The sequence below is a fragment of the Mobula birostris genome, chromosome X, assembly GCF_030028105.1.
Source record: "Mobula birostris isolate sMobBir1 chromosome X, sMobBir1.hap1, whole genome shotgun sequence".
NCBI lineage: Eukaryota > Metazoa > Chordata > Chondrichthyes > Myliobatiformes > Myliobatidae > Mobula > Mobula birostris.
Genome location: NC_092402.1, coordinates 76,298,808 through 76,318,006, shown reverse-complemented (window position 1 = coordinate 76,318,006; position 19,199 = coordinate 76,298,808). Strand labels below are relative to the sequence as shown.

The 19,199-nt window shown below is 43.1% G+C and overlaps 1 long non-coding RNA gene across 1 annotated transcript; it reads left to right on the top strand.

Annotated features, from left to right (window-relative positions):
* Nucleotides 1-7,593: 7,593 nt before the first annotated feature.
* Nucleotides 7,594-18,918, top strand: LOC140191568 (uncharacterized). Its single transcript, XR_011883839.1, has 3 exons — nt 7,594-7,693; nt 10,886-11,028; nt 18,213-18,918. It is a non-coding gene; the product is annotated as an uncharacterized lncRNA (long non-coding RNA).
* The last annotated feature ends 281 nt before the right edge of the window (nt 18,919-19,199 follow it).

The window sequence follows — 19,199 nt, the reverse complement described above, 5'->3', positions numbered from 1 at the left end:
CAGTATCCATGGAAATGAATAAACAATCGACATTTTGGGCCAAGACCTTTTTCAGGACTGAGAAGGAAGGGGGAAGACATGAGAATAAAAATGTGGGGTGAGAGGCAAGTTGAGTAGCTAGAAGGTGATAGGTGAAGCCAGGTGGGTGGAAAAGTTAAAGGGCTGGGGAAGAAGGAATCTGATAGGAGAGGAGAGTGGACCACAGGAGAAAGGGAAGGAGGAGGGGACCCAGGGAGAGATGATAGGCAGGTGAGAAGTGGTAAGAGGCTGGAGTGGGGAATAGAAGAAGTGGGGATGGGGAGGAAGTTTTTTTTACCCGAGGAAAAGTTAATATTCATGCCATCAGGTTGGAGGCTGCACAAATAGAAAATCAGGTGTTTCTCCTCCACCCTGAGAATGGCCTCATCTTTGCACAAAAGGAGGCCATGGACCAATATGTTGGAATGGGAATGGGAATCAGAATTAAAATGCTTGGCCCCTGGGAAATTCCACTTTTGCCAGATGGAGTGGAGGTGCTCAATGAAGCGGTTCCCCAATTTACGACGGGTCTCACCAATGCAGAGGAAGCCACATCAGGAGCACCTGACACAATAGATGACCCCTGCAGTTATACAGGTGAAGTGTTGTCTCACCTGGACGGACTGTTTGGGGCCCTGAATGGAGGTGAAGGAGAAGCTTACTGGGCAGGTGTAGCGCATTGGCTGCTTGCAGGGATAAGTGCCGGGAGGGAAATTAGTAAGGAGGGATGAATTGACAAGAGAATCACAGAGGGAGCAATCCCTGCAAAAAGTGGAGAGGGGAGGTAAAGATATATTTAGTGGCATGATCCCTTTGGAGATGGCCTTTAACTTAGGTGTGATTGTTACTAATGAGGGGGAGTGAAAGCTAGAAAACCTGATGAAGTTGAGAGGAACACTTTTCTCAGGAATGCAATGAACTCTGGGGATTTCTATAACTTTGACCAATTGCCACCAGGATGACTCTGTCCAAGCACAACCCCATGTCTCCTCCTTGGCCTGTATTCTGGAGAAGCCAAGCTCCATCAGCAGTACCTGTTGTAGGAAAAGAAAGTAGCATTTAATATCTAAAGTTCATAAATGTATTGATGACAGCCTTATTTCATTGAAGTGTCCTGCTGCTTTCAATCTTGTGTGTAGTCCAGAGTTCCCTTTTATGTATTGATCATTAAGAATCTTCTAAAAAGTCATATGGGTGATGAGACAGAGATACATCTCTACCAAAGGAGGTGTAAGCCACTCCTTCCCTCCGCTAGCCTGCAGGTCACCCTTGGGCAAGGAGTAACACCTATTTAGCCCACCCCACCCCCGATCAGGGTCACGTGAAGCCATGGGAGCAGGTGGTGGATGGTCATATGAGCAGCCGGTGCATATCACAAGTCCTGGTTATGTGACCACTGACACCAGGCAGACAGTCTCTGAAGAGTATTGATAATATCTGGGAGTCACCTGTCATGAAGAGACACTGCCCAGAAAAAAGGCAACAGCAAACCACTTCTGTAGAAAAATTTGCCAGGAACAATCATGATCAAGACCATGATTGCTGACGTCAAACAGCATGGCACATAATGATGATGATGATGATGAAAAAGTCAGATGTATACCTTACATTGGTCTGAGCTACACACATAAAATGCTGGAGGAACTCAGCAGGCCAGGCAGCATTTATGGAAAATAGTATAGTCGATGTTTCGAGCCGAGACCCTTCTTAGGACTTGCTCATTTCTGTTCTGAATGGGCATTCCTCTGTTCTGAGTCTGTGCCCTCCGGTCCTAGTCTCTCCCACTATACGAAACATCTTCCCCACATTCACTCCATCTAGACCTTTCAATATTACATGGGTTTCAATGAGATCCACCCTCATTCTTCTAAATCCACTGAGTACAGGCCCAGAGTCATCAAATGCTCCTCATACATTAACCTTTTTACTTGTGGAATCATTCTCATGAAACTCCTCTTGGACCCTCTGCAATGCTGGCACATTTTGTCTTAGGTAAGGGTCCAAAACTGCTACAATACTCTAAGTGCAGTCTGACCAATGCCTTATGAAGCCTCAACAATGCAACTTTGTTTTTATGTTCTAGTCTTCTTCAAATGAAAGCTAACATTGCATTTGCCTTCTTTACCACCAATTCAACCTGCAAGTTAACCTGTAGGGAATCCTGCACGTGGCCTCCTAAGATTTTTGAATTTTCTCCCCTTTAGAAACTAGCCTGTGCCTTTATTCCTTCTACCAAAGTGCATGGTCATACACCTTCCTACACTATATTCCATCTGCTGCTTCTTTGACCATTCCCACAATCTGTCTAAGTCCTTCTGCAGACTCCCTGCTTCCTCAGCATTACCTACCCTTCCACCTATCTTCATATCATCTGCAAACCTGGCTACAAAGGCATCAATTCTGTCATCCAGATCATTGACATAAAACGTGAAAAGAAGCGGTCCCAATACCAACCACTGCAGAACACCACTGGTCATTAGCAGCAGATCAGAAAAAGCCCCATTTATTCCCACTCTTTGCCTCATTCCAATCAGCCAATATTCTTTCCATGCTAGTATCTTTCCTGTAATACCATGGGCTCTTATCTTGTTAGGCAGCCTCATGTGTAGCACCTTGTCAAAGGATTTCTGATCCAAGTGCACAGATTCTTGAAGAGTAGAGTGACATTTGCAATTTTCCAGTCATTCAGAACCATTGCAGAATCTAGTGATTATTGAAAGATCACTATAGGCCTCTACAATCTCTTTAGCTACATTTTTCAGAATCCTTGAGTGTAGTCCATCTGGCACAGATTACTTACCTATGTTCATACCTTTCAGCTTCTTCTTCCAGTGAAAACTGATGCAAAAACCTTATTAAGTTCATCTGCCATTTCTTTGTCCCCCTTCTCCAGTGTCATTTTCCAGCAGTCCGATACCCACTCTTGCCTCTTATGCTTTATATATCTGAAAAATCTCTTGGTATCCTCTATGGTTATATTGGCTAGTTTACCTTCATATTTCTTCTTTTTCATTCCTGTGACATTTTTAGTTGCCTTCTATTGGTTTTTAAAAGCTCTCAAGCCCTCCAGCTTCCCACTAATTTTGCTCTATTGTATGTCCCTTCTTTTGCTTCTATATTGGCTTTGACTTCTCTTGTCAGCCACGGTTGCGTCATCCTACCTTTAGAACAGGGGTCCCCAACATTTTTGGACTGCGGACTGGTTTAATATTGACAATATTCTTGCGGACCGGCCGACCGGGGGGGGGGGGCGGGTGGTAGGGTTGCCAACACACAAGAGTAGAAGTCAAATGCAAACAACAGGAATTCTGCAGATGCTGGAAATTCAAGCAACACACATCAAAGTTGCTGGTGAACGCAGTCCTGACGAAGGGTCTCGGCCTGAAACGTCAACTGCACCTCTTCCTACAGATGCTGCCTGGCCTGCTGCGTTCACCAGCAACTTTGATGTGTGTTGCTCGAAGTCAAATGCGTTGTTTACCCAAAAGACTACAATGCCCATGAAGCCTTGCGCGAGTACCAATGCGCATGCGTGTCGTGACCAGCCGATTTCCACCCCCCCACCTTCCAAGCAAATCCTCTTTGGCGATTGTGTTCGTGGGGGTGGGTGTTAATCACTACCGGAATATAGGTGATAAGTGGGTAATACACTCAATTTTGTTTCTAAAAGGGTTTATTTAATGAAAATATTAAACACACAGCGCATATTTTCCTCGCATAGATATAATGATAAGTCAATTATCAGGAGAGCTTGAAGTGTTGAACGAACTTCCAGTAGAAGTGGCAGAAGCAGGTTCGGTATGATCATTTAAAGAAAAATTGGATAGGTATATGTACAGGAAAGCAATGGAAGGTTATGGGCTGAGTGCAGGTCAGCGGGACTAGGTGAGAGTATGTTCGGCACCGACTATAAGGGCAGAGATTTCCTGTTTTCGTGCTGTAATTGTTATATGGTTATATAGGTCACTTATAAGTCAACAGCATCATAACATTTTAAGTAATATTTGGATATTAAACGCACAGCACATATTTTCCCCGTATGAATATATAAAATCACTGCAACACACCAATATCGTTGAATCAGTGGGAGCCCTGGGCTTGTTTCCTTGCAACATCGAGGGGTGATGGGAGACAGCGATACTCGGAGGGGGTTCCTTATGTCCAGTCTATTCCGCAATTTAGTTTTCGTTGCATTCATTGCAGAAAACTCCGCTTCACAGAAAAATGTTGGAAATGGAAGAAACGTTTTCAGTGCTTTCGTGGCTATCTCAGGATATTTAGCCTTGACTTTGATCCAGAATGCCGGCAGAGATGTTACGTCAAACAGACTTTTCAGCCCGCCATCATTTGCAAGCTCGAGGAGTTGATCTCCTCCCCGCCCTGACACAGATGATGCGCAGGTAATGACGTCGCATGCGTAATGGCTGATCAGTGGCCGTGACAGGGAATGAGGAAAGGTGTAGCTGACCAAATCATATCGCTGCCTCGCGGCCCGGTGGTTGGGGACGGCTGGTATATGACAAGTTGGAGCAAGACCTGGTATGGAAACAGCAATGCCTAAGAACAGAAAAGTCTGCAAAAAATGGTGGACAAGGCCCAGTCCTCCATCATCGAGGACCCCTGCCATCCAGGCCACACTTCTTCTCACTGCTGACAATCGGAAGGGAGGTGGAAGAGCCTTAGGACCACACCACCAGACTCAGGAACCCTAAAGCAACAGGTTGGAGAATAGTGGTGTAAGCTCCCAGTTATTGTTCCTGCTTTCTGCTTCATAGCAATTGGGCTACATGCACAAAAAAATTCAGTGCCACTCAACCTAATTTCTAACTAATGTCTTTATAAGGCATTAAGATATCCCACAGTAAAATACTCTTACTAAGTTATGAGAGGCATGGACAGGAGACAGCCAGAATCTTCCTCGTGGGATAAAAATGTCAAATAATAAAGGGAAACAACAGGAATTCTGCAGATGCTGGAAATTCAAGCAACACACATCAAAGTTGCTGGTGAACGCAGCAGGCCAGGCAGCATCTCTAGGAAGAGGTGCAGTCGACGTTTCAGGCCGAGACCCTTCGTCAGGACTAACTGAAGGAAGAGTGAGTAAGGGATTTGAAAGTGGGATGGGGAGAGGGAGATCCAAAATGATAGGAGAAGACAGGAGGGGGAGGGATGGAGCCAAGAGCTGGACAGGTGATTGGCAAAAGGGATACGAGAGGATCATGGGACAGGAGGTCCGGGAAGAAAGACAAGCCGGGAGGGGGGAAAACCCAGAGGATGGGCAAGGGGTATAGTGAGAGGGACAGAGGGAGAAAAAGGAGAGTGAGAGAAAGAATATGTGCATAAAAATAAGTAACAGATGGGGTACGAGGGGGAGGTGGGGCCTTAGCGGAAGTTAGAGAAGTCGATGTTCATGCCATCAGGTTGGAGGCTACCCAGACAGAATATAAGGTGTTGTTCCTCCAACCTGAGTGTGGCTTCATCTTTACAGTAGAGGAGGCCGTGGATGGACATGTCAGAATGGGAATGGGATATGGAATTAAAATGTGTGGCCACTGGGAGATCCTGCTTTCTCTGGCGGACAGAGCGTAGATGTTCAGCAAAGCGGTCTCCCAGTCTGCGTCAGGTCTCGCCAGTATATAAAAGGCCACATCAGGAGCACCGGACGCAGTATATCACCCCAGTCGACTCACAGGTGAAGTGTTGCCTCACCTGGAAGGACTGTTTGGGGCCCTGAATGGTGGTAAGGTAGGAAGTGTAAGGGCATGTGTAGCACTTGTTCTGCTTACACGGATAAGTGCCAGGAGGGAGATCAGTGGGGAGGGATGGGGGGGACGAATGGACAAGGGAGTTGTGTAGGGAGCGATCCCTGCGGAATGCAGAGAGAGGGGGGGAGGGAAAGATGTGCCTAGTGGTGGGATCCCGTTGGAGGTGGCGGAAGTTACGGAGAATAATATGTTGGACCCAGAGGCTGGTGGGGTGGTAGGTGAGGACCAGGGGAACCCTATTCCTAGTGGGGTGGCGAGAGGATGGAGTGAGAGCAGATGTACGTGAAATGGGGGAGATGCGTTTAAGAGCAGAGTTGATAGTGGAGGAAGGGAAGCCCCTTTCTTTAAAAAAGGAAGACATCTCCCTCGTCCTAGAATGAAAATCCTCATCCTGAGAGCAGATGCGGCGGAGATGGAGGAATTGCGAGAAGGGGATGGCATTTTTGCAAGAGACAGGGTGAGAAGAGGAATAGTCCAGATAGCTGTGAGAGTCAGTAGGCTTATAGTAGACATCAGTGGATAAGCTGTCTCCAGAGACAGAGACAGAAAGATCTAGAAAGGGGAGGGAGGTGTCGGAAATGGACCAGGTAAACTTGAGGGCAGGGTGAAAGTTGGAGGCAAAGTTAATAAAGTCAACGAGTTCTGCATGCGTGTAGAAAGCAGCGCCAATGCAGTCATCGATGTAGCGAAGGAAAAGTGGGGGACAGATACCAGAATAGGCACGGAACATAGATTGTTCCACAAAGCCAACAAAAAGGCAGGCATAGCTAGGACCCATACGGGTGCCCATAGCTACACCTTTAGTTTGGAGGAAGTGGGAGGAGCCAAAGGAGAAATTATTAAGAGTAAGGACTAATTCCGCTAGACGGAGCAGAGTGGTGGTAGAGGGGAACTGATTAGGTCTGGAATCCAAAAAGAAGCGTAGAGCTTTAAGACCTTCCTGATGGGGAATGGAAGTATATAAGGACTGGACATCCATGGTGAAAATAAAGCGGTGGGGGCCAGGGAACTTAAAATCATCGAAAAGTTTAAGAGCGTGAGAAGTGTCACGAACATAGGTCGGAAGGGATTGAACAAGGGGTGATAAAACAGTGTCGAGGTATGCAGAAATGAGTTCGGTGGGGCAGGAGCAAACTGAGACAATAGGTCGGCCAGGACAGGCAGGTTTGTGGATCTTGGGTAGGAGGTAGAAACGGGAAGTGCGGGGTGTGGGAACTATAAGGTTGGTAGCAGTGGATGGGAGATCCCCTGAGCGGATAAAGTCGGTGATGGTGTGGGAGACAATGGCCTGGTGCTCCTTAGTGGGGTCACGATCGAGGGGTAAATAAGAGGAGGTATCTGCGAGTTGTCGCTGTGCCTCGGCAAGGTGGAGGTCAGTACGCCAGACTACAACAGCACCCCCCTTATCGAGGCATGCATTTTAGAAGTGAGAGGGAAAATTTAGAGGAACTGTGTGGGTTATGGTTTTCATACAAAGGTAGTGGGTGCCTGAATGGGATGCAGGGCTGGTGGTGGGGGCAGATACAAAAATGGTGTTTAAGAGGCTGTTAGATAGGCATGTGGATGTTCAGGGAATGGAGGGATATGGATGATGTGTGGGCAGAAGAGATTGAATTTAGTTCAGTATCGTGTCCAGTGTAGACATTGTGGGCCATAGGCTTTGTTCTCCTGTGCTGTACTCTTCCACATTCTACGTTCTAAGTGGATTAAACTAAGCAAAAATGTGATATCAAGTCAGAGAAGGGCCCTCCTGACAAAAGGCATTCAACTTGAAATGTTAACGTTGTTGTTTCTCCTTCCACAGAAGCTGCCTGATCTACTGAGTGCTTCTAGATTTCCTGTATTTACAAAGTTTTGATCTTCACATGAGGAAATAATAGCCAACAGGAATAAGCAAAAACATAGAACAGGTTGGTATGAGGTAGGAGCAAAGTAGCTGAAAAGCTGTTATAAGGTTGAGTTTACTGTATTCATAGCTATAAAGGAAAAAAAGAACATTTGTTTATACACAGGAGGAACAACTTGAAACACAATACTATTAAACTGAAGAAAACAACATACAATCTCTCTGCAGCGGCCTGTATCCTGGATCTAAATCCTCTGCTTAATAACAAACCAATAAGAAAGAAAATCTTGGGTTTGATAGTATCTTTTCCACTCCTAGGATATTCGGAAGCATATTGCACCTGTAAGGCAATTCCAGCTGCAATGTGCACCAATCAGCATAGTGAAGTGGTCAAAACAGAAATACGATATCAACGAGCAGATCTCCTATTTTGAGCTGTCTTTGAAGGATAATTATCATTCAAGTCAGCATGACGAAGAATCCTTTGATGAAGTGACATTTTTTGCATTCATTCGTGAGGGACAACAAGACCTCAGCCATTGTCTCATCTGAAAGACAGCAACTCGCTGGTACTTGATTATAGTGTCAACTGAGTTTCTATAATCAATGTCTTTGAGTGGGACTAAATCTGCAAACTTCTGACTTAGACATAATATGTCTGCTACTTAATAATTTCCTCTTGACACTTAATTGCAATCATATCAAAATATTGTCAAAATCCCAGACTCTAATATATTTTAAATAAATTCTGCATTTAAATTGCACCTCATTTGACCTTGCAAAATCGAGTTATGTTCAGAAAGACAACATAAATTTTCTTTATGCAAACACGAAGAAATCTGCCGATGCTGGAAATTCAAGCAACACACACAAAATGCTGGTGGAACGCAGCAGGCCAGGCAGCATCTATAGGAAGAGGTACAGTCGACGTTTCGGGCCGAGACCCTTCGTCAGGACTAATTGAAAGAAGAGATAGTAAGAGATTTGAAAATCAAATGAAAGTCATATGTTTTTTAGCTTGGAGTGCTCAGCCCACATTGAAGGAATCAAAAGCAGTTGGCCTAGAAGTGCCCATGTGAGCACTTTATTGTTGCAGTACGAAGAATTGCTTTCTATCAACACCATTCCAAGGTATCAGTAAGGGAACACAAGAGATTCTGCAGGTGCCGGAGATCTTGAGAAGCACACACAAAATGCTGGAGGAACTCTGCAGGTCAGGCAGCATCCATGGAAATGAATAAACAGTTAATGTTTCAGGCTGAGATTCTTTGTTGGTGCTGGAAAGGAAGGGGGCAGAAGCCTGAATGAGAAGGTGAAGGGAAGGTGAAGGAGTATAAGGTGACAGGCCATAGGTGAGAACAATCGAGGGGGAAGGTGGGTGGGTGGAGGAGGGAAGGATGATGTGAGAAGCTGAAAGAGTTAAAGGGTTGAAAAAGATGGAGTCTGGTAGGAGAGGACAGTGGACCATGGAATAAAAAGTAGGAGGCAGGAATTGAGGGAGCTGATGGGCATGCCATGAAGAAATATCTTGAAAGCAATTATCATATCATAATTGGAATTAGAGTTAGTTTATTATTGTCACATGTAGTGAGATACAGTGAAAAGTTCATCTTGCATACTATTCATACGCATCAAATCTGGCAAAATCCAAGCCTCCTGATCTACACCTATAAAGTCTCCTTTTCTGACTTTTGGTTTTGGTTTATTATTGTTACATGAGATAAAAGAAGATAAGACAATAATGGAATGTAGAAAAGATGTACAAAGAAAATGCAGTGCAGGTGAGCAATAAGGTGCAAGATCATAACGATGCAGATTTTGAGGTCAAGGATCCATAAATAGCATTGGCCAATCATAGAAGACCCAGTTTCATTAGGGTTGGATCAGAACTGACGTATAAAATCTGGAATCAAGTTCCACCGAAAACAGAGGCTGTAAGTCAAAGTTAAAAACAGAAAATGCAGGAAACACTCAGTAGACCAGGCAGCATCTGTCAAGTGGAAATCGGTTAATGTCTGTAACTCATGTTAGTAGTGAGAAGGAGAGAAATGAAGTTAGTTTTCAGTTAGCAGAGAAGGTGTAGGTGGGAAGATAAAACAGTGGTGTTAAAAAGTTTGTGAACCCTGTCGAATTTTCTCCATCTCTGCATAAGTATGACCTAAAATGTGACCAGATCTTCACCTAAGCCCTAAAACCAGATATAGGGAATCCAGTTAAATAAATAACACAAAAACATTATATTTGTTCACTTATTTAATGAGGAAAAAATATCCAATATTACATGTATTAGATAGAAAATGTAGCTTCAACTCTGGGATGTTGGTGGGTTTCCTTGCATGAACTGCTTGCTTCAGGTCCTTCCACAATATTTTGATGAGATTAAGTTCAGGACTTTGACTCAGCCATTCCAAAACACAAATTTTCTTTTTAAACTATTCTGTTGTTGATTTACGCTTGTCTTTCAGATCATTATCCAACTTCTATTAAACTTCAGGTGATGGACTGCTATCCTAACACTCTCTATAAAATGTCTTGAAACAATTTTGAATTCATTGTTTGCTCAACGATTGCAAGTTGTCCAGGCCCTGAGGCAGTGAAGCAGCCCCAAACGATGATGCTCCTTCCATCATGCTTCATAGATGGGATGAGGTTTTGGTGTTGGTGTGCAGTACCCTTTTCCCACCAAGCATAGCAATGTGCATTTCTGCCAAAAAGTTCAACTTTTGTCTCATCTGTCCACAGAACATTGACCCAGGAGTGTTGTAGATCATCCAAGTGGTTTTTTTCAAACTTGAGATGTGCAGCAATGTTTTTCTTTTGGAGAGCAGTGTTTCTCCCGTGAAAAGAACACCATTCTTGTTCAGTGTTTTTCTTATAGTGGACACAAGAACAGAGACTTTAGCAAGTTCTAGAGATTTCTGCAGGTCCTTTGCTGTAACCTTTGGGTTCCTTTTCATCTCCTTCAGCATTGCACAGTGTGCTCTTGGTGTGATCTTTGCAGGATGCCCACTGCTAGGGAGAGTAGCAACAGTACTGAGTTTCCTCCATTTGGAGACAATTTCTCTTACTGTAGGCTGATGAAAACTCAGGTCTTTAGAAATGCTTTTGTAGCTTTTTCCAGCTTTATGCATCTCTACAATTCTTCTTCTAAGGTCCTCTGAAAGTTGTTTCGATTGAGACATGGTGCACATAAACAGATCTCTCTTGGGAAGAGCAGGCTTTGTCAGTAACCTGACCTTGTGTGTCTTTTTTAAAGGGCCGGGCACCTCAGACACTGCCTAGAAGAAGATAATGGCAAACTGCTTTTGTAGAAAAATTGCCAAGAACAATCACGGTCATGGAAAAACCATGATCGCCCACGTCATACAACACAGCATATAACGAACGAACAATGAACAGGTTAGTATTGTTTCATGAACCAAGGTTCAGTGAAAAACTTAGTTTTATAACCCATCCATACAAATAGTTCTTTGAGGTAGTAAAAGGAAAAAAACAAGAACATTGTCCTTTAATATTCTTAATTACGTGTTGGATTTATTGTAAACCATTTTCTATTCATAAGTATCTAAAAAAAACTGCAGATGTTGGAAAACAGAAGGAAAAACAGGAAAACCTGAAATACTTAACAGGTTATATATGGCACCTGCCCTCCAAGAGGACCACAAACTTGTCGTAGGGTCTGGAGGCTTGTGTGCCTCAATAACCCAGCAAGCTATGTTGGCTGGAATCAGGGCCTTGTTGTTTGGCTTTTGGTAGGGTCACCCATGCCAAACAGGTCACAAGGTAGAGGGATCCACCAGTCCTCCAGATTCAGGAGTTCATCTCAGGGCTAAAAGTCCTGATTGGTAAAACAAAACTGTTACGGAAACAGCAATGAAGAATCCTTCTACACCTGAGTGCGACGGCATTCCTGAGTCTCCATCCGGGACTTGCCTGACTGACAGTAGTGAAAACTGAGAGGAAGCTCTGACACGATGAAGGAAGCTCTGAACACAGCCAGAGATGGAGGACCTTCATTGCTGCCCTAACCACCAGTGGCGTAACAAGCAGTAAGTAAATACAGCACCTGTGGTATTAGAAACAAGACTAGTGTTTGAGGTTAAAGATCTTAATACTTTTTATTCTATGTTTTTCACAATGACTTTGAATCATTTTACCTTTGTTTATGCCTTAAACTACTTCATAATCTAAAAGAAAATTTGAACAAGAGAACAATTGCAATGCAATTTACAGGTGATCCACACTGCAGCTATAGTGGGAGCAGTGGGGTGGTGTTCCAAAGAAGAAAAGGAACTAATTTGTGTGGTGGACAGGGTCTCAAACAGGCCAGCTGCTTTGTCCCAGATCCAGGCACAGGTTGACAACCATATTGGTAGATCCAGAATCACACATTGGCCAGGCTGGGGAAAGACTAAAAGGCGAGGCACAGTGCTCTGGCTGTGAAGGTGACGGATCCCTATCGCATCGTGGTGGGTGTCAGGAGGCTCGGGAACGTTGAGGGGTTCCTGGCTGTGTTAACACCCGGTCAGCTGGAATTACGCTTCGGACCTAAGTTCTGAGATTCTTCTCGGGAGAGTGTCCCACATAATGTGAGCTGTCTTATGGAGATGCTTACTGTGCCTTTCCGTGATGTGCTGTTTCTTGCACGGACAGCTCCTGCACATCTTTAACTTCCTTGCCTTCATCTGCTGACCAGACTCACTGTGGCAGTCTGTTTTACCATCTAGCAGTGGAGACTTCCCCAGTGGAAGTCTCTTTATGCAGGAGTCCTTCCCCTGTACATTGGTGACCTGAGGTGGAAGGTGTTGCATCGAGCAGTACCGTACAACAGGTTTTTAAGCAGGTTCACAGATACCCCATCCACCTGTCCAATCTGTGGCTGGGAAGTATCAGTGTCCCACATTTATATGGAGTATTTGAGGTGTCAGTCCCTAGTTGCATATCTGAAGGGGTTGTTCCTCAGGTTTTGGTTACACTGATATATGGCACCCAATACAGAAGGGGGCAGGTCGCTCAGAGGACTTATTGGTGGGCTTGCTCCTGGACGTGGCCATGATGGCCATTCATGGGACCAGGTGGTACACAGACAAGGGCTCTGCCTTTCTTGCAGGGATACATTCATGCCCAGATGAACTTGGAGAGTGAGCACGCATTCACCGTGGGTGCATTGGGGAATTTTCAGGAATGGTGGGTCCCCCAGGGAATTGGCTCTTTTATAGATAGTAATAATCATATTTTAATTTGAATTTGTTCAATGTCTTGTAAATACTTGATATCTGTATTTTAGTGTGAATAAACTTTTGTAGTTTTGGAAAAACTACAAAAGGACAAAAGGTTTCCTTCCTTAAAGGTCATTTGTGAACCAACTGGGTTTTTGGCTAAAACCCAGAAGTTTTGCAGTCATCATTACTGATTATCTTTTTTATTATTCAAAGTTATTAAATAAATTTAAATTTCACAGTTGCCATGGTGGGAGTTAGTATTATGTCTCTTGTTTCCTAGACAGGCCTCTGCATTATTAACTCAGAAGCTTATCTGCTCTTCCTCCACCCATCAAAGTTCCTGTGTATTTGAGCTGTGGTCATCCAGCTGGAGAATATTCCATTTCCTGTCTCCCATTATTAATTTGGGCAGATCAGAAATTCATTGAGATGAGACATTTCCATGAAGTACAAATTGTAACTGGAGTATTTATCCAAAGACAAGTTCAATAGATTTATCAGAGTTCTTTTTTAGAGAAATCCCTGTGAAAAGAAGGCTCAGTTACTCTAATATTGTGCTCCTGATTTGGTGGTTTACTTTATTTTTGGCATCCATATGTGAATTAATTCATAATTAAATCTAACTAACATTTTTTGTCTTTAATCAAAGTCTAAAACCATGGTAATTCTACTTAGAAAATACTCTTAAGTATTCTGAATGATCTCATGTGAATTACATATCATAATCTGATTTAAAATTGGGAACTGTAATGCAGAGAAGATATATATAAAAAATGATTTGAATTATGGTCTGTTTATGTGAGCAATAATTTTCCTCAACAGTCAGTGTTGTGAATGTTCAACATGCAAATTGGACCTTCCTGTTTGATAAGATAGTAAGATTGAACTGACAGTAACTGTAGAAGCCATGTATCTATTTCCTGTCTGTCTGTATTGTATTTTGTGTTGCACATTTTATGGGTTGCAGTAATTTGTCTCATGGATTGGACATGGTAGAAGCAAATAAGTACAGTTATGCATTCATGCTTTGTGTACTTAGCTAGCTTAGTCTAGTTGAGAGGGAGTGAGCCGGGGCGATTTTTTTTCGTTGACAGGTTATTTACAATCTTCGCTTAGTTACACTTAATTACCCTAATTTGAATGCTAATTACTCTTATTCTGCTATATTACTAATTTAGTTTCACTAATTTTTTTATTGCTATAAGATCATTCATCTTTGCAATAAAGCATCACAATAAAGGATCGACTGCACTTTTTCAAGTTGGAGCTCAGTTTGGAAGCACATCATACAGTGTCAGCTCTCGTACTCAGTCTCGCAGCGGTTTTGGTTTGTTTGCAAATAACTGTTACAGAAACCATATTATCTATTTTTTGATGGTATTACTTGATGAAGAAAGATTGGTTAGGACAAAATCTCAAATATTCAAAAGATCCTTAAAATCCAACTAACATTTGGATTTTTAGGTATTGAAAAAAATCAATGGTTGTAGGGAGTTGGGGCTGAGGTAAAAGATCAGCCATAATTTTATTGGATTGTTAGGGAATACATGAGGGACTGTTCTGCTTCTCTTTTTTATGCCCTTATGTTATTCATCTTCAGTATCTCACCGAAAGAACATCAGCAGACCAGCACATTAATTAGAACATAGAACAGTACAGCACAGTACAGGCCCCTCGGCCCACAATGTTGTGCCGACTCTTAAACCCTGCCTCCCATATAACCCCCCACCTTAAATTCCTCCATATACTTGTCTAGTTATCTCTTAAATTTCACTAGTGTATCTGCCTCCACCACTGACTCAGGCAGTGCATTCCACGCACCAATCACTCTCTGAGTAAAAAACCTTCCTCTAGTATCCCCCTTGAACTTCCCACCCCTTACCTTAAAGCCATGTGCTCTTGTATTGAGCAGTGATGCCCTGGGGAAGAGGCACTGGCTATCCACTCTTATCTATTCCTCTTAATATCTTGTACACCTCTATCATGTCTCCTCTCATCCTCCTTCTCTCCAGAGAGTAAAGCCCTAGCTCCCTTAATCTCTGATCATAATGCATACTCTCTAAACCAGGCAGCATCCTGGTAAATCTCCTCTGTACCCTTTCCAATGCTTCCACATCCTTCCTATAGTGAGGCAACCAGAACTGGACACAGTACTCCAAGTGTGGCCTAAATGGAATTTTTTGATTTGCATCTGAAAGAAGCATTGATCTTGGACTCCTGTTGTGCTCCTACCCTTGTGGTACTTGAGGTAAGTGATGGTCAAAGTCCATTTTCACCATTCATCTATTAATACTTGCAGTGAACAATGGTTTAGAACCATTTATATTGGCTGGGTCATCTTTGCTTTACATCAACATAGTGTCATGGGATGTTTCATGTCCACAGAATACAAAAGGCACTGGTTTAATTTCTCACCAGTAGTTACTGTCAGTAGTTGCTCTGCACTAAATGTCAGGCTGACTGTTGGACTTAAGTTCCTGCAAGGAGCAAGCCCCTGACCCACCTTTCTGAGATTTTGAGATGAGATCGGTTCCTCTGGGCCAAGACTGAAACATAATATTAGTAATAATAATAAGTTATTATTATTAGTAATAATAATAAGTTATTATTCTGAGCAGTGTCTTTAGAAGATGGGTGATCCCAGCCATTATCAATACTCTTCAGAGATTGTCTGCAGTGACTTCAGAGACAGCAGTGATTGCTTAGCCAGGACTAAACTTACCAATTTGATTAAGTTTTGCGACAAGGTGACAAGAGAGATTGATGATCATAGGGCAGTGGATATTGTCTACATGGATGTTAGTAAGATGTTTGACAAAGTCCCTCATGGGAAGGTAATCCAGAAGGTTAAGATGCATGGAGCTCGTGGCAAATTGGCATGTGCATAGAAAACAGAGAGTAGTGGCTGAAGGGACTTATTCGAGCTGGAGGTCTGTGATCAGTGGTGTTCCGCAAGGATCCGCACTGGGACCTCTGCTGCTTGTGATGTATATAAATGACCTGGATGATAATGTCGATGGGTGGGTTAGTAAGTTTGCAGATGATACCAAGGTTGGTGGAGTTGTGGATGGTGCAGAAGACTGGCAAAGAATGCAGCACGATATGGACCAGTGCTGAGAAATGGCAGATGGAGATTAACTCAGATAAATGTGAAAAGTTCTATCTTGGTAGGGAAAATTCAAGAAGACAGCACACTGTTAAGGGCAAGATCCTTAACAGTGTTGATGAGCAGAGAGATCTTGGGATCCAAGTTCATAGCTCCTTGAAAGTGGCTACACAGGTCAATAGGGTGGTTCAATGGACAATAGGCAATAGGTGCAGGAGTAGGCCATTTGGCCCTTCAAGCCAGCACCGCCATTCACTGTGATCATGGCTGATCATCCACAACCAGTACCCCGTTCCTGCCTTCTCCCCATAACCCTTGACTCCACTATCAAGGTATTGAGTTCAAAAGTCAAGAGGTTATGTTGCAACTTTATAAAACTTTGGTTAGGCCACATCTAGAGTATTGCATTCAGTTCTGGTTGCCCCACTATAGGAAGGATGCTGAGGCTTTGGAGAGGGTGCAGAAGAGGTTTACCAGGATGCTGCCTGGGTTAGGGGACATGTGCTATCATGAGAGGCAGGATAAACTTGGGCTGTTTTCTCTGAAGAGTTGAAGGTTGAAGGAAAATCTGATAGAGGTTTATAAGGTTAAATAGAGTGGACAGAGTGTATCTGTTTCACAGGGTTGAAATGTCTAATACCAGAGGGCATGAATTGAAATCAGAGAGTGCAGGTTGAAAGGGGATGTGAGGAGTGAGTTTTTTACTCAGAGAGTGTGGATGCCTGGAATGTGTTGCCTGGTATGGTGTAAAGGCAAGTACATTAAGGGCTTTTGAGAGACGTTTGGATGGGCACATGGGTGTGAGGAAGATGGAGGGATATGGACATGGTGTAGGTAGGAGGGATTAGTATTTGGGTGTTTTTGATTTGCTGTTTAGCTGGTTTGGCACCACATTGTGAACTGAATGGCCTGTTCCTGTGATGTACTGTTCTATGTTCGAGGGTAGAGACATACCTCCACCCTGCCCAGAAGAAGGCAGTGGCAAGCCACTTCAGCAGAAGAATTTGCCAAGAACAGTCTTGCTCATGGAGACCATGATCACCCACATCATATGATGATGACATTGATGAAGAATTATTATTATTACAAAATATATTCATTGCCAAGCAATATACTTAGAAGTGACAGGTATATCTTCATCTTTTAGTTGTGTAATATGATTGGAGAGACATTGAGTTTAAAAATTTACACAAGGTACTCTATATCTGGAGTGTCTCTGTCTTTAATATAAAGATATGGTAATCAGAATCAGGCTTATATGAAATTTGTCATTTTGCGGCAGCAGTACATTGTAATACATAAAATTACTATAAGTTACAAGAATAAATAAGTAAGTAGTGTGGAAGAGGAACAGTGAGGTAGTCTTCATGAGTTCATGAACTGTTCAGAAATATGAAGGCAGTGGGGTGGGCGGGGAGACAAAGCTGTTCCTAAAACATTGTGTTTCCATCTTGAGAAGAGGGTCGTACAGAGAAGAGGGCATCCCCAGAATGTGAGCGTATTGTTCGATTTACAGTGTGCAAGACAAGCTTTTCACTCGATCTCAGTACGTGACAAAATTAAGCCAATTCTAACACCAATCCCTTGTAGCAGCTTCGCAGCCACAGAGTATTAAAGGTATAATGTTCAGAAAAAAATATAAATACATAAATTATGCAAGAATTGTACACGAAAAATCACAACTAGAACCAAAATGTAAACAAAGTTAATTTTTGCGCAAATATCAAAGTTGGTATCGTGTTACTATACTGAGGTGGTGATTAGACTTGTCAAGAAGGGAAGAATCTGTTCCAATATACAGTACGTGTTGCATGGGCCCTTCTTAATGACAGAAGTCACATGTGGGAAATGCTGTTGAAATAGCTTGGGTATTGAACTAAAGTGCAGAAGGTTAACACTACAGTCACTGTGCATTGGTGGTGAATGTATAGGGTGTTTAATTGAGCGTATTGACACAGCTTCTGTTGTCTTGGATGGTGTTGCGCACTCATTCAAGTACGTAGAGAGCATTTCCCATGCTACTGGCTTATGATGACTTACAGGAGGTGAATCACTCACTACTGAATACCCAGCTTCTGACCCAGTCTTGTAGCCATTGTATTTATGTGGTACATCCTGTAGAATGATAAATTCTAACATATTGACGGTGATTGAATGTCAAAGTCAAAATGGCACCAGTGAATCTCGGGTGACGTCCTTCAGATAGTCCACAAAACCATTCCTTTCACTTCTTTTACGTCTTCTTTTTATTTTAGGTATGTTTCTGGTACTGTTAAAGCCTGTGATCAACAGTTTGGAGATCAATTGAGAGATCTGTCGCTTTCTGAGAAGATTCCAGGAGGCGAGCGCCCCCGAGGCCTAGAAGCTTAGAGATAGGGCGCGAGCCCATGATCTATTTTTCACCGATCTCGCTGATTAAAGCTTTGACGAAAATTAAAACATCGAGGCGCATGCAGAAGGTGAGTGTTCAGCACCATCTACCAGCCTCTCATTTGCTGCTGCCAGAGAAAGGCCCCTGCATTCTCTCTCCCTCGATGCTGTTGGAGGATAGTACCGAAATTCTGGATCTCCGATTTACCGATTAGACTGTAGTTCACTTGGACCCAGTTTTATGTTTTTATATTCTGTGTTTTTGCCCATTCTTTCTTGTTGTCATTTGTGCAATTTGTTTTTTTTTGCACACAGGTGGATGTTTGATTTTTTTCCTTTGAATGGCTTCCATGGCTTTCTTTGTTTTGTGGCTGTGGGAAGGCAAATCTCAGAGCTGTATACTGCATACTTACTTATACATATGCATACATACTTAATAAATGTAGCTTGAACCTTGAACAAACACCATTTTGCAGGCACCACATGTAAGTTATTTCCCTTTGATGGAGAAGAATGAGACTAATTCTGTGAGTGGCCGGCTGATGTGTAACAAAATAATCCAGATCAGTGCCCAGATTAATGCAGCATAGATGATGCCTTCCCTCGAGAGCAGCTGGCTGTGCCAATCTACATTCATTAATATACTAAAGGCAATTACAAGCTATACACTGATGATGTGAAGCTTGGGTGGCTGTGGTCTGGGGTGCAGTGGATGCTGTAACATTGGCCTTTTGATGCTGCAATGTGATTGGATCCACAGATCTGGGGCTGGAAGGGATGAGCTCCATGCCCTGCAATGTCACTCTCGTACTCCACCGTGCCCTTTGATATTGTACTGCATGCACTACATCAAGCAGCTCAGTGTATACAAT